The sequence below is a fragment of the Rhinatrema bivittatum genome, chromosome 1 (genome assembly GCF_901001135.1).
Source record: "Rhinatrema bivittatum chromosome 1, aRhiBiv1.1, whole genome shotgun sequence".
Classification (NCBI taxonomy): domain Eukaryota; kingdom Metazoa; phylum Chordata; class Amphibia; order Gymnophiona; family Rhinatrematidae; genus Rhinatrema; species Rhinatrema bivittatum.
This window is the reverse complement of record NC_042615.1, coordinates 549,625,412-549,639,225: the sequence shown is the minus strand read 5'-3', so window position 1 is coordinate 549,639,225 and position 13,814 is coordinate 549,625,412. Positions and strand designations below refer to the sequence as shown.

Genomic DNA, 13,814 nt, shown 5'->3' with positions numbered 1-13,814 from the left:
ACAGCCATGTTTTTAGGTGTTTTTTGAAGGTTTGCAGTGATGGTTCATTTCTGAGACAGGTGGGGAGGGTGTTCCATAGGGTGGGTCCCGCTATTGTTATGGCTCGTTTGCGGGTTGCGTTGAGGTGTGCAGATTTGAGATTGGGGATGGCTAGGAGGCCAGTGTTGGTGGATCTGAGGGTTCTTTGTGTGGGGTGTGGATGTATTGCGTTGTTTAGCCAGTTCATTTTGTTGTTGTGTATTTTTTCATCTTGTTTTTTTTACATCTTGTAAAAAAAACATCTTGTATTTTTTACATCTTGTTTCCAATACTGACCATCCCGCTACAGCCTCTTAAAGTATCCTGCAAGTCACTGTTCTATATATCCAGACTCACATCAGACAAATGCACCTTATCTGAATGGAATAGGTAAGGGCAGTTCTACTTAACTGATTTGTGTTATACTAAGACCTGGTATGGAAGGCATGAAACCTATATATCCACCTATTTAGCTTTCACCTTTGTTTTTTGTTTTTTTTCAAAAGTTTGGAAAGGAGAGAGATCATACCAAACTTGCCTAGGGATATAATTCAGGAGCAGATGTATGCACCTGGGAACAATCCTGATTGCCTATGCAATCTTTATGCATTTTTTTTGTACATACTCCACGCTATGCACTCATGCAGTGTTCTTGCCTCCTAGATGGATTATCGCCCAAAGTGGAGCCTTAAATAGTGTTTGTGCAAAAAAAAAAAAAAAAAAAGGCAACTGGTCTCACCACTTCCCACATTGTACCATCCAAAATCAAAGAAATTCAATTGGAGGTCATGCCCAAATGCTCATTAGTGAGCCCAAAGGGCTGCCCACAGATCTAGACATGGGAAATTAGTCAATTTAACAAGGATAACATCTTAATTAAAATATTTTATCAGCAATATCAAACAGGTCTCCCATAAAGCTTTATCATCTTGAATACCATCTGCCCATAGACTTCACATTGCCTGGCAGGACTATTGCCGCTCCTGGGATTGCTGCTCCTATTTGGAATGATTGGATGGTAAAACCATTCCCATATGAATTCCAGATTCTATCTCCAAAATCCTGGCAGACATCATAAATTGCTCCATCACACAAGGATTCTACCCAGACAACCTCAAACTGGCATCACTCAAACCCCTCCTCAAAAAACCAAATCTCGACCCCAACAACTATCGACCGATCGCAAACCTCCCCTTCATAGCCAAGATTATGGAAAAATTGGTAAACTCACGACTCTCAAACTACATTGAAGACAACAACCTCCTATTCCCAACACAATACGAATTCCGCAAAACCTTAAGTACGGAAGCCCTCCTCATCTCCATGACAGACCACATCATCCTAGGCCTCGACAAAGGACAAGCCTTCCTTCTGATCCTACTGGACCTTTCGTCAGCATTTGACACAGTCAATCACTCCCTTCTCATCAACCAACTAATAGCCATAGGTATCTCAGGCACTGCCCTCTCGTGGTTCAGAACCTTCCTCAGCAATAGAGGATACAAGGTTAAGATTCATAACAAAGAATCCTCACTTTTCCCCGCGTCAGTAGGAGTCCCTCAGGGCTCATCCCTATCTCCTACCTTATTTAACATATACCTGTTACCCTTATGCCAACTTCTCACTGACCTCAATCTCAAATATTTCCTCTACGCTGATGATATCCAGGTCCTGATCCCCATCAAGGAGTCCCTCGCGAAAACACTGTCTCATTGGGAAACATGCCTCCAAAATATCAAACAGCTTCTCACAAGCCTCAACCTGGTTCTAAATTCATCCAAAACGGAACTACTACTCATCACACCAGAGAACAGCTCCTTCACCCCCACTCATCCAGCCATACCAAAAACTACACAAGTGAGAGACCTAGGAGTTCTAATCGACAATCACCTGAACCTGAAAGCTACCATCAACAAAACCACCAAAGACTGCTTTTATAAACTCCAAGTACTGAAAAGAATAAGACCCCTGTTCCACACTCATGACTTTAGAACGATTCTACAATCAATCATCTTTGCAAAGCTGGACTATTGTAACACCATCTTGCTTGGCCTCCCCTCATCACACACCAAACCTCTGCAAATGGTTCAAAATGCCTCTGCCCGTATACTCACTAACACCAGGATAACCCCTATCCTAATGGGCCTCCACTGGCTACCCATCCACTTCAGAATAATCTACAAGGTCATTCTCACCATATACAAAAACATCCATCAACTAGCCCCAATTGACCTTCATTTCCCCCTCCGATTACACACCTCAACAAGACCGACAAGAGATGCTTACAAAGGATCACTGCAAGTACCCCCAGCCAAAACTACCAGACACATTACGCTAAGAAATTGGGCCTTCTCCACAGCCGGTCCTACCTTACGGAACTCCATCCCCCCAGATCTTAGAATGGAACCCAGCCTCTCAACCTTCAAGAAAAGACTCAAGACCTGGCTGTTCATGCAGGCTTTTCCTAACTCCAATATTATTTAACTCCTAACAATCAATACACATCACCATCAATATCGCTATTAACTACCTCTTACAATATAATTATATGTAATCATCTGGTTTTTCCTTTTCCTTCTTACTCCAAGTTTAATTTTCCTTGTTACATGTAACTGCTTTTTCCGCACCATTGTTCATGTTTAAGTTTATTTTGCACTCCTTTTCCATGTGAACCAGCATGATGGGACTACTGTCTTGAATGTTGGTATATAAAAAAACTTAAATAAAATAAATAAATAAATATGTACAGATAGCTTTGACACTCCATTTCAATAAACATTCAAACTGGAAACAGGACAACTGAAGGCTGTTCTCATTCATTAGGACAGCCCCTGGGCCCACTGGTCTAAGGGCTAGGTAACTTCTTAAATTTATCAGAGGGCAAGTAATGTTGCCTTGCAGCCTATTCAAAACCAACCTGGTACTTTTTGTCTTCTAGTTCATTTTAGACTACAGATCAGGGTTTCTCTACAGTCTTCCATATGTATGTTGCCCCCCTGCAGGCCTGAAGCCTCAGGAGCCCAGCTGAAGGAGACACCGATTCATTAATATCAATATGCAAAAAAAGGGCCAATGAATGCACATCTGAACAACCTGACCTCAAAGGCATTGCAACAGAATATGTGCCTGAAGTACTAGCCATAAGTACTTGTACATTATTGGGCATCTCATATCCTGGCCCTTAGCTGTGGATCTTACCCAATCCTGCATCATTTTGTTTATGACAAAATTCAATGTGGGGTTCTCTTAGCCTAATGGTAAGACTACTCTCATAGTCTTCATGGATCTAGCAATGCCCTCGTTCGTACTTGAACTGCATCACTAACAAGACCCAATTGGTCCTTTTCCTTCTCGTTGAGTAAGACTAATAATCAGAAATGGCTTTTATATAATTATTAGATGCCAAACATCAGAGGGCCAAGATGCCAAACCTCTGGAGAAATCTGTTACCTATAGGTGTTCCCTCCAAAGCTAGGGACCTGAAGGATGACCACTCAAAATGAGAGAGTCAACTACGTTATTTTCTAATGATCTAACAGCAGTTAGGCACATGTCTATCCGAATATTGGTGTTTATTAAATCTTCCAGGGACATGGGTGATTTTATTCAAGTCATAAGAACATAAGAAATTGCCATGCTGGGTCAGACCAAGGGTCCATCAAGCCCAGCATCCTGTTACCAACAGAGGCCAAAACCAGGCCACAAGAACCTGGCAATTACCCAAACACTAAGAAGATCCCATGCTACTGATGCAATCAATAGCAGTGGCTATTCCCTAAGTAAAATTGATTAATAGCCATTAATGGACTTCTCCTCCAAGAACTTATCCAAACCTTTTTTGAACCCAGCTACACTAACTGCACTAATCACATCCTCTGGCAACAAATTCCAGAGCTTTATTGTGCGTTGAGTGAAAAAGAATTTTCTCTTATTAGTCTTAAATGTGCTACTTGCTAACTTCATGGAATGCCCCCTAGTACTTCTATTATTCGAAAGTGAAAATAACCGAGTCACATCTAGTCGTTCAAGACCTCTCATGATCTTAAAGACCTCTATCATATCCCCCCTCAGCCATCTCTTCTCTAAGCTGAACAGCCCTAACCTCTTCAGCCTTTCCTCATAGGGAAGCTGTTCCATCCCCTTTATCATTTTGGTTGCCCTTCTCTGTACCTTCTCCATCGCAACTATATCTTTTTTGAGCTGCGGCGACCAGAATTGTACACAGTATTCAAGGTGTGGTCTCACCATGGAGCGATATAGAGGCATTATGACATTTTCCGTTCTATTAACCATTCCCTTCCTAATAATTCCTAACATTCTATTTGCTTTTTTGACTGCTGCAGCACACTGAGCCGACGATTTTAAAGTATTATCCACTATGATGTCTAGATCTTTTTCCTGGGTGGTAGCTCCTAATATGGAACCCAACATCGTGTAACTACAGCAAGGGTTATTTTTCCCTATATGCAACACCTTGCACTTGTCCACATTAAATTTCATCTGCCATTTGGATGCTCAATCTTCAAGTCCTGCAAGGTCCTCCTGTAATGTATCACAGTCTGCTTGTGATTTAACTACTCTGAACAATTTTGTATCATCCGCAAATTTGATAACCTCACTCGTTGTATTCCTTTCCAGATCATTTATATATATATTGAAAAGCACTGGTCCAAGTACAGATCCCTGAGGCACTCCACTGTTTACCCTTTTCCACTGAGAAAATTGACCATTTAATTCTATTCTCTGTTTCCTGTCAGTTCATCTTTGATTTCCTCCCTTAATCCAAGGTGGGATTGATGCCACAAGGGTACCTTGCTTCATCCCACATCTGCTTGTACTTGGCAGAAGCGAACAACATAGGAGAGGACAGAACCTGCCCCTTGTCTAAGTCACATCAGGCCTCTTTCCACAGCGTGTTTTTGATGAGGGTTAAAGAATTTTTTTTATTTTTTTTTAAGTTTTTAGATGTGCCCAAGTTATATCCGGACCTCATTCCATCAAGGTAGTGGCCCATTTCAAGGCATCCCCTGTTTGCAAAGTTACTACCCAGTACAGATTCTTGAATTCTTCATTAAAGTATTCTGGATATAGTTTCAAGAATCTCTCACAATGATGTAAAAACAAAAAAAAAACCAAACACCTCAGAAGAGCCTCCTGCTTCCATCAAACCAAATGGTGGTGCTTGTCCACTGGCACAACTCCAAGGTTCCTTGATGTTCATGCTTCCAATGCATCAGACTTCCAGTGCCCCAAGTGCTTCTCCATCAATTCCATTTGGGACAGTCGTCCTTTTGGGGTCATGGTCGCACAATTATGACATCCTTGGACATCATGTGATGCACCCAGGCATAGGACACATCTATCATGTGGATCAGTGATAGACATGACCCTGGCGTACCAAGGACCCTGCTGGAAACTTCTAGATATGTTTGACTGAAAAATAAGGGAAGCAAAATCAAACTTGATGGCAGTGGTGAACAATGCCCATTCAGTACAGACAGCCTGCTGACCTGGTCTCGAAAACAAAAACTTAAAAATGCTCAAAAAGTTTGTCTAAGGAAAACTAATTATAAGAAAAGTATAATATCATGATACCCTGCAATGAATGATCCTGCTTCCAAAAACTGCAACAGAGGCTTGAGGCAGGAGAAGTGAGGCAAACTGTGACTGGAAGCTCTGCAGAAAAAAAAAAAAAGACTGACGGGGCCCCCACGTGGACATGTATGACATGTATGTATGTTGGCATACATGAGAATGCTCAGTAGGGCACAGTCAAAATTCTAAAAACTGACACACAGAAGTCCTGTTCCTGTTGCTGAGGGCCAATAAGGACAGATTTATTGTTCCAGGCTCCACTGGATGATATCACCTATGTGTGAGGACTGCTATCTTGCTTGTTATTGGAGCAACATCACTTTCACACATACATCTAATTGCAATGAAAAATTAACATTGGTTTATAGAATTGCTTCTTTTTGCCCAACACATGAGAATGTTAAGAGTATGTGCTGCTATGAAATCATCCTCTATACATACACGTGTCGATATATACATAGCCATGTATTCTCCCCATCATACTCAAGTCACACTTAAAAAGCCACCTTTCTCTAACAGTTTTAAACTTTCTGGCAGCTTCTCTCTCCACCACTACATACTATCCCAATAGTTATTTTAACCCAAAATTTTAAATGAAAGCAAAAAAAAAAACCTGTAAAGCATCATGGGCTCGCTTATGAGGAATCACACGTACCCATGCACATTTGCATCAACTAGAGACCAGATACAATGCCCCTATTTCCTCACCATGTTCCCAGGAGGTCCCTCCTATCCTTGTTCCTCTCCACAATGCTCCCATTTCCAACATCCTCACTGCTCTTTTACAGGCAATTAGAACATGCAGGCTGTTTGTGTGATTGCCCCCTCCAGCACAGACATACATGCTGAATAGCAAGAAAGCAACAATAAAGCACTAGCATACTCCACAAGCCAGCATGCACACAACCCTGCACTGCACACTTTGGAAAAGGCACAGATGGTGCTGGGTTCAGGCCAGAGAGGGGTAGAAAAGAATATTGGGGATGCCAATTTTACTCAATTTTCATGGCAAATTCCACTATTACTCATATATGACTCCAAATTCTCAGAATCATTTTATAACATTGCATTCAATATTAATTTAACTGCAGTGCTGGGAAGATTTGAGTCTAAATGATCCTTCTCTATAGCAACTGCTAACAGTGTGACACACAGAAGCTGTTAATATTGAAAATAAATATTGCACCAAAGTACAATTCATGTTTCATGTTAACTGATAATTTTGTATGCAGTTTCAAAGACAAGTATTTAAATTTTCAATTAACAAATTTTATAACTATATTATGAAACAATTTGTTATTCACTATACTCCTGTACTGAAGTTCAACAATTATAATAGCCTTTTATGATTATATAGCACCTTAGGCTTGGCCAAAAGGCCTTTACACAGGATGCAGCTGTTATCTACTACTATCAAGATGAATATCTGAGGCCATCATGCTAGCATTTGAGATAGGTGCCTACAACAGTAGTGTTGTTTCTCTGACCTTATCTACAAAGTCAGTAATATTTTATGGCAAATAATATTTGCTAACTTGAATTCCATTTAATAACTGAAAACATTCATGTATTTCATGCCTATACAATGAAAAAGAAAATTATTCCTTACCTGCTAATTTTCATTCCTGTAGTACCATGGATCAGTCCAGACAGTGGGTTATATCCCCCGACCAGCAGATGGAGTCAGAACAGAGTTTGAGAGCGTCAGCATATAGAGTAGTGCACCCTCTTCTGGAGCTCAGTATTACGCATAGCAAAGCCCAAAAGCAAAACACAACATTTTGGATCCAGATCCGTCCCCAAAAAGGAACAGAGAAAGATATAAGTAAACAAACGGTCAACGGGACCACCAACAGTCAACTTGTGAGGAGATGTGAACAGTAACAATAATCAGAGACAAACAGAATGAAAGTTACCTGGAAGAGTCCGAGCAGGACCTAATGAAACCCCTAGTGGCGGGCATCTGGACTGATCCATGGTACTACAGGAACGAAAATTAGCAGGTAAGGAATAATTTTCTTTTCCCTGTACGTACCTGGATCAGTCCAGACAGTGGGATTACCCAAGCTTCCCTAAACCGGGTGGGGTCCTGAGAGACCTGCTCGGAGAACTTGATCGCCAAAAGAACCCATGTACTGAGGCGCCAGGTGTAGTCTGTAATGTCTGGAAAAAGTGTGCAACGACTTCCACGTCGCCGCACGGCAGATTTCCTGGGAGGAAACGGAGCGAGATTCCGCCCAGGACACCGCTTGGGATCGCGTGGAGTGAGCCGACACGCTGCGAGGCGGCACCCGCCCCGCCGCAATGTAAGCCGATGAGATGGCGTCCTTTATCCAGCGCAATAGTCATCTTGGATGCCTGAGAACCTCTCCTCGGTCCTGACCAGAGGACAAACAAATGATCGGATACCCGGAAGTCATTGGTAACCTCCAGATAACGGAGCAGCACACGCTTGACGTCCAGGAGCCGGAGAGACCGGGGTTCCTCTGGAGCGAACGCTGGAAGCTCCACCGTTTGATTGACGTGGAAGGCCGAGACCACCTTTGGTAGGAAGGATGGCACCGTACGAAGGGAAACCCCGGAGTCGGAGAAACGCAGATAAGGGTCCCGGCAGGACAAGGCTTGGAGCTCTGAGATCCGGCGATCAGAAGAGATGGCTACCAGGAAAACCGTCTTGAGGGTCAGGTCCTCGAGGGAGGACCCCCTCAGGGGTTCAAAAGGAGGGCCCCCGACAGCGTTCGCAGCACCAAGTTGAGGCTCCAAGAAGGGAAAGGATCCCTGACCGGTGGCCGTAGGTGTTTGGCACCCTTCAGAAAACGTGCGATATCCGGCTGAAGGGGTAGAGAGCAGTCCTTCTGTACCAAGACATTCAAGGCCGCCACCTGAACCTGGAGCGAATTATAGGCGAGACCCTTATCCAGACCATCCTGTAGGAAATGAAGGATCAGCGGGACAGTCGCCTCCATGGTTTGGACCCCGCGGTCGGAGCACCAGGCTTCGAAGACCTTCCAAACTCGAACGTAAGCGACGGAGGTCGAAGGCTTGTGGGAACGAAGCATCGTTGAGATCACTGTCTCCGGGTAGCCTCTGTGGCGGAGACGGCGCCGTTCAAAAGCCAGGCCGCAAGACAGAAGAGTTCTGCCTGCTCGAAAAATACTGGCCCCTGACGCAGAAGATGAGGAAGATGGGACAGGCGAAGTGGGCCGTCCACCGTCATCTGAAGTAGATCTGCGAACCATGGCCAACGGGGCCATTCCGGGGCGACGAGAATTACAGTCCCTCGATGATGTTCCAACCTGCGGAGAACCTTGCCGACCAGAGGCCAAGGAGGAAACACATAGAGCAGTTGATCCGACGGCCACGGAAGGGCGAGGGCATCCACCCCCTCCGCGCCGCGCTCTGTTCTGCGGCTGAAGAAGCGTGGAGCCTTGGCGTTGAGAAAGGTTGCCATTAGATCGAGGCGTGGAGTCCCCCAACGACGGACAATGAGATGCACTGCCTCGTCGGAGAGAGCCCACTCGCCGGGGTCTAGCTGTTGACGACTCAGGAAGTCCGCCTGAACGTTGTCCACCCCGGCGATGTGAGAGGCCGCTATCCGGACGAGATTGCTCTCCGCCCACTCCATCAGGGGAGTTGACTCGAGGGAGACATGCTTGCTTCTTGTCCCCCCTTGACGATTGATGTAGGCCACGGTGGTGGCGTTGTCCGAGAGGATCCTCACCTCTCTGTGTCACACCAGGGGAAGAAAACGCTGGAGAGCGAAACGCACGGCTCTCGTTTCCAGGCGATTGATCGGCCACTTTGCCTCCTCTGGCGTCCAAGTCCCCTGCGTGGCGTTTCTTTCGCAGACAGCGCCCCATCCCGCGAGGCTGGCATCGGTGGTCACCACCACCCAATTGGGAACCTCGAGCGAGACTCCCCGAGCCAGATGCGAGGGGACAAGCCACCAATCCAGGCTTTTCCTGGCTAATGGTGGGAGCGGCAGGATCACCTGATACTCCTGGGAGACTGGTTTCCAATGGGATAGCAGGGACGCCTGCAGTGGACGCAGGTGTGCAAACACCCAGGGTACCATGTCGATGGTGGAGGCCATTACTCCCAGGAGTTGCAGATAATTCCAGGTGGTTGGTTCTTCCAAAGTCGAAAACCGAGACACGTGCTCCCTCAGGGCTTGCACCTTGTCCTGGTGCAGGAACACCATACCCCGCCGGGTATCGAAGCTCGCTCCTAAGAAATCCAGGTGTTGCGAGGGCACAAGGGAACTCTTTGGAAGGTTCACCACCCAGCCCAGAGAGCGTAGGAATTGTACTACTCTGGCCACTGAGGTCTGACCATGTGAGAAGGACTTCGCTCGAATCAGCCAGTCGTCTAGGTACGGATGTACTAGGATACCCTCCTTGCGGAGGGCCGCTGCCACCACTACCATGATCTTTGTGAAGGTCCGAGGTGCGGTCGCCAAACCAAAGGGAAGCGCCTTGAACTGAAAGTGTTGACCGAGAATCTTGAAGCGAAGATACCGCCGGTGAGCCGGCAGGATGGGAATGTGCAAGTATGCTTCCGAGAGATCCAGTGAAGCGAGGAATTCTCCCTTGTGCACTGCGACAATCACTGATTGAAGAGTCTCCATGCGGAACCGGCTGATCCTGAGGGCCTTGTTTACCTCCTTCAAGTCCAGGATGGGCCAAAAGGAACCGTCCTTTTTGGGAACGATGAAGTAAATGGAATAGTGGCCCAAGCCCACCTCGTAGAAGGGGACGGGAACGATGGCCCCTATGTCCTGCAGTCGGTCTAGTGTTTGCTGAACCGCTATCCTCTTGAGATCCGAACCGCAGGGGGAGAAGATGAACCGGTCCCTCGGGGGGTGGACAAACTCCAAGGCATAACCGTCTCTTATGGTGTCCAGCACCCACTGGTCCGTGGAGATAACTGCCCACTCCTCGTAGAAGTCCATGAGGCGGCCTCCGATCCGGGGAGGTGAGAAGTGGGCTCCCCTTTGGCATCATTGGGAGGACTTTGTGGGCGGATTTCCCTGCCCTGGACCCTCTCTCGCAGGCCTCCGCCCACGAAAGGAACGAGACCAAGGCTGGGATCTTGTCGGCTGTGTCCGGGAACCAGACTGCCGGTAAGACCTATAACGTCACTGTGCCCTGGCCCTGGTTCTACCGGAAGAAAATGACCTGAAGGAACACTGTCTATCCTCCGGCAGCCGATGCACCGAATTTTCCCCCAGTGACTTGATGATCTGATCCAGGTCCTCTCCAAATAAAAACTTCCCCCTAAAGGGGAGGGAGCCAAGGCTCGACTTGGAGGAAGCATCCGCCGCCCAGTTGCGAAGCCACAAGAGCCGTCGGGCTGCTACAACCGAAACCATGGACCGCGCTATTATGCGAAAGAGATCATACAAGGCGCCCGCCCCGTATGCTATGGCAGATTCCAGACGGTCCGCCTGGGCGGCCTCTTCGGGGGGCAACTCCTGAGAGGTGAGAAGCTGCTGTACCCAGAGTAAGCTGGCCCTTTGCGCGAGCGAACTGCACATCACGGCCCGCATACCTAGGGTGGAGACTTCGAAGACCCTCTTGAGGAAGGTTTCTAGTTTACGGTCCTGCGTATCCCGCAGGGCCGTTCCACCCGTGACCGGGATGGTCGTCCTCTTGGTCACTGCAGACACCGCTGAATCCACCTTGAGCACCTTGATAAGATCCAAAAAATCCTCAGGGAGCGGGTATAGCTTTTCCATGGCGCATGTGACCTTCAAGGACGCCTCGGGAGTGTCCCACTCCCTGGTGAGAAGCCGTAGGAAGGACTCATGGATAGGGAAAGCCCTTGCCCTAGGACGGAGGGCGGCAAATACTGGATCCCATTTGCGAGAAGAGGTGGCGCGGCAGGAGCCACAGGGATCGGCGGATCTGGAGGTGGGTCGAGGTCCAGCTCCTGAATAATATGGTGGATGAGTTCATCCAGCTCTTCTTTTTGAAAAATCCTTAGGGCTCGAGGGTCGTCCCCCTCCGTATGTCCATCCGGATGCGCCTCCGGGGGTTCCAGGGAGTCGTCTCTCACCGGCGAAGCCGCCCCCGTGGTACGCCGGGGTGGCACAGGAGAGAGACCCGGCAGGGATCCAGGCGTAAGGGGCGAGGCGGTGAAACCAACAGCAAGTTTAGGAACCTTGGGGGGAGGGGCCCCCAGGGGATTCGGCGTCTGCGCTCCCATACCCTGCAAATAAGCCATGTGCATTGCCAGAATAAAATCAGGTGAGAAAAACGGGGAGCTGATTGGAATCCCTGGGGGGGGGACCGTCCTGGGAGCCCCGGTCGGGCAAACCCCCCGCCGGGGGCAGAGCCTGTTGAAAGCCAGTGCAACCAATCCTGTCTGCATCTGGGAGCGAGTCTGTCTCACGCTGTCCCCCTAAAATGGCCGCCGTTCCCGCCAAAGGCGGCATCGTGGCCGGCCCGCGCCGCCCGGGCTGAGGAGGAGGCAGGTCCGAAATCGCACCGGAGGACTGCAGGGTGCCTTCCCTGTCGGGGAAGCACCACTCACAAAGCCCCTCCTTCAGAAATTGATTCCCCGGTTCGCCGCAGGCCTCACACCTAGAGGACCGCGGCATGTCAGCACCGGGAAAAAAGCCTCGGGGAGGGGGGGGGGCCAAAAACGAGCTAGTGCCGCGGGGGGGCCTGGAATGGCCCTAACAACCTGCCGAAGGGGTCCAGGAACTGCAGGGGAAAACCCCCGTTTCAGTTGAGCACACACCCGCGGGCGGAGCTTGCGAACCGCGGAACCCACAAACGACGCGTGGAGCGGCCGGAACCACCGGCATCCACGGGGCACCACCAAAAAGAAGCAAACCTGTGGAGAAAGAAACTCAAAAAACTTCCACTTACCCCAACGGAAGAGGAAAGGAGTACAGAATAGAGAAGGCAGAGCCACAGACACACGCCTCCTCAAAAATTGAAAAGTCTTTTTTTTTTTTTTTATTTTAAGGATCCAAAATGAAGAGAAACATAAGACAGGGAAATACTGTGGAGAAAAAGAAATAACCAAAAATGAAGAAACCCTGTCAATCTGGGGGAGCTAGTGGATCCCCCTGCTCACATCTGCTGGAGTCAGAAGAATACTGAACTCCAGCAGAGGGTGCACTACTCTATATGCTGACGCTCTCAAACTCTGTTCTGACTCCATCTGCTGGTTGGGGGATATAACCCACTGTCTGGACTGATCCAGGTACGTACAGGGAATAAGTATTATTTCAAGACAGAATATATCTGCATATTGATGACAAAAACTTGTAAAAGCCCACATGTAAAATTAACTCCTCAATTCTTGGCCTAGACAAACATTTGAGAATTATTTGTCAGGATGCAATACAATAGAACGTGAAATGTGTTCTTTCCAGATAAACTTATCCAGCTAACTTTGGAAGTATATTCAATAGTGCAGTCACACTATTGAATATAGATGGTTATCAAAGTTAACCAGATAACTTTATTTGGCCTTTGGCCCAATCAAACATAGCTGGCTAAGTTATCCGGTTAATTCTGAATATCCAAGTTAGCTGGATAATTATCCAGCTAACAACTCCTCCCAGTTATGCCACCCAGAACTCCCCTAATTTATCCGGCTAAATTCTAGCTGGATAAGTGCCCAAATCTTCATTTAGCTGGATAACTTCTGAGTTATCCAGCTAAATGCTTTTGAATATGGTCTTCATAGTGACAAAAGATGAGGCAAAGACAATAGTCTGGAAGAAAAAAAACCCACAGGTAAAGAGTATAATTCAGGGTCTCCAAAAGTCATCTTTTTTGCACATTGTTTAAAAGGTATTAGAAGCCACAAAGTTTCTGGTTTCTCTACTGGAACTCTATATTGCAATAATTTAACAAAGATTTTAGAGACCATTATCTATTTTAGAGACCAACATGAGGTAAAAAAAAACCAAAAACAAAAAAACATTACAGTGGGTCCACCAGAAGGGGAGCAACTAAAGTGCAACTGCTCAGAAATAGAGCAAGCTCTGTTCTAATACTCCTACTGTCTAATCCTGCTACCTGATTGCACAGCAAGGAGAGAAACATTACAATTTCAAGAAGTTCAAACTGGCATGGAGAGGAGGCAGGGAAGAGTGGGACTGATTGCTATCATAATGAGTCTGATGGTGCACCAAAAGGAGGAGGGAAAGCCTATTGCCACTAGCACCTTCAACAGCTGCT

General features: G+C 47.1%; 1 protein-coding gene across 3 annotated transcripts in view; it reads right to left on the bottom strand.

Moving 5' to 3' along the window:
• The window catches only part of VPS13A (vacuolar protein sorting 13 homolog A), a 745,426-nt gene that overhangs the window by 351,507 nt on the left and 380,105 nt on the right, over positions 1 to 13,814 (bottom strand). The gene's annotated exons all lie outside the window — the stretch shown is intronic.